Source organism: Pinus tabuliformis, chromosome 9, assembly GCF_031772625.1.
Source record: "Pinus tabuliformis cultivar Carrire ecotype Pingquan chromosome 9, CPIR1, whole genome shotgun sequence".
In the NCBI taxonomy this organism is placed as follows: Eukaryota; Viridiplantae; Streptophyta; class Pinopsida; order Pinales; family Pinaceae; genus Pinus; species Pinus tabuliformis.
Window position 1 is genome coordinate 1264358570 of NC_142307.1, and position 2439 is coordinate 1264361008.

Below are 2439 nucleotides of genomic sequence, written 5' to 3' on the forward strand. Positions count from 1 at the left end.
GACCTAGGTCAAGAAAAAACATAGACATCTAGCATTTTCAGTGAATTGGCTAGAGAAATCAAGTTAGATGATCAATACGAACATTACATACGAGCAATATCTTCTGTTTGTGGACAAAGTGAAAACACTTCAACTCATAGCAAGCGTGATGGAGGCCGAGACAAAGATATGCCTAGAAGTAAAGGGAAAGAAAAGGTTGAATCTAAAGAAGAGGCCTCAAATAAGGATAAATCTGATATGTTAAAATTCCTGTTGGGTAATGGAATTCATAGCATTACGAATCACGATGCAATTCTTGAGAAGATGAAGCTTGATGATGAAGCTTCCCTAGTTTCACAAAGAGCAGTTGAAGCTTTAGGACAATCACAGATGCTCAGACAGGAAGATAACATATCAATCTGACATGAACAGGAAGGTTTGGTGCAGTTGGAGCTCTAGCAAATGTAAGGAGGAGATTTGGATCAAAAATAAATTCCCAATTGGTTTCTCGTTCTACTGAATATTCCAGGATCAATGGAGCAAGTACATCCCATGGTTCGAGAGCAGGTCTTGCCAGAGCCTCCTTGGGGAAGGCCTTGAGTTCTGGTAATCTTCTTGCGCGGATACAGGGTAATTAAGAATGTGCTATAGGTGCAAGGATAGAGTTCCAAACAGTATTTGGAGCAACCCCTAGACTGGTGAATGGATCTGAAAGGCCACGTGGAAGCAGCAGGCGTACTACCAGTGGCTTTCCTCCTCTATCTATTCAATTAGAGATTTTTTATTTTTTTTCAAGAGGAAAAAAACACTTATTTTCATTATAAAATAAAAGAGGAAGTATTGGTGAATGGATTTGAAAGGCCACCTGGAAGCAGTGGGCCTAGAACTAGCAGCTTTCCTCTTGTATCTATTCAACCTGAGTTTTTTGTTTTTTGTTTTTTTTTTTTTAAAGAAAAAAAAAACACTTATTTTCATTATAAAATAAAAGAAGAAGTACAATATCATATATCTCAAATTCCATGGTATTCTTCTATCAACCCAAATACATTAAACCAACCATATAATTAACCTATCTTCTGTCTTTTTATCTTCTATGAAACTCTGCATATCTTGTCTTCCATCACCTTTGGAAGTCCATGTTTTTCCATTTTATACTCTTTGTTCCATATTATTCTTCTAGATTCAAAAATTGGTTACATCTTCTTTTGGTATCCAAACAAAAAGAGAGCATAGAAATCTTTTACAAAAAGAGATATTGTCATTTTAAGTTTTGACATAGACCCAAAAAAAAAGAAAAACCAGAAATATGGTTACATAAAAGTGATATTGTCATCCTTGATCTTGACATGGTTTTCAAAAACTGCATAAAAGATCTTACAAGGAACCATTTTTATACCTTTTGGACAAAAGGTCAACATTTGAATTTTGTTCTTTGTATACATGATCGAATGGGATGTGTTGGAAGAAATTTACCATTATTCTAATATGATTCATCCAATTGGATAAGATGGGCGGACTCCACTGAAGTGTACGGTCAACAAAAATTGTTGAGCATTTTAACGACAAAGTTCTTTCAAAAGATATGGCTTTGTTCAAGAAACTTTTGAAAGAAATTGTTGTATTGAGAAAAGAAAGTGGAGACGGTGAGTGGGTATTAAAACCAGACTACCAGCTTGACAAATTTGGTGCTGGTTGATATTGTGAGTGTTTCAGGAGTTCTTCAAGTTACAGTTTCTAGTCTTTTAGTCTCATAAGTCATGGGGAAGTAATGCTGTGGAATTTTATTTTATTTTAAAATCAATGAACACGATTCAATATTCGCTCAATATGCTTAGTCTTATTATTAGATCTATGGCTGTAATTTATGGGAGCGCTCTCCTCCCAGGCGTTACAAGTTAAAAAAATAAAATATTGAATATTGAAATTGATATTATCTTTCGAGACATATAGACATATGATATTATCTTTCAAAGCATATGATAGGAAAAAGTCGCACTCAATTTGAAAACTCCACTCAAAATCGAGTGTGCCGCACATTTTTGAATTAGATACCAAAAGCGCGCGATATTTAATCAAATATGTAATTTTTAAATTTATTCTCTTTATTATTGGTGAGACCAGTTGATCAATAAACCAAAGGATTTGTGAACATGCTGCCGCGATGAAGCACGGAAGGTCTTGTTTTTCCGTTTTGGCAGAACATGCGGAGAAAACCAATCATCACATATGCATTGAAGAGGCTAAGGTCATTGCTAGTATTGACCATTTTCATCAAAGTAAATTTAGGGAGGTCTTAGAAATTGAAAAGAGGCCTGTTAATTTGAATAGAGATGGTGGCTAGAGTATCAGCGAATGTTAGATTCCCGCTCTTTCTTCCTATATATATATTAATTTAACAATATTGTTTATAATATTTTTATTTTATTACTAATTAATTTTAGAATAATATTTGTTAATCCA

At 34.2% G+C, this 2439-nt stretch overlaps 1 pseudogene; it reads left to right on the top strand.

The window, feature by feature from the left end:
• Positions 1–237: 237 nt before the first annotated feature.
• On the top strand, positions 238–1675 carry LOC149153135 (DNA excision repair protein CSB-like; annotated as a pseudogene).
• The last annotated feature ends 764 nt before the right edge of the window (positions 1676–2439 follow it).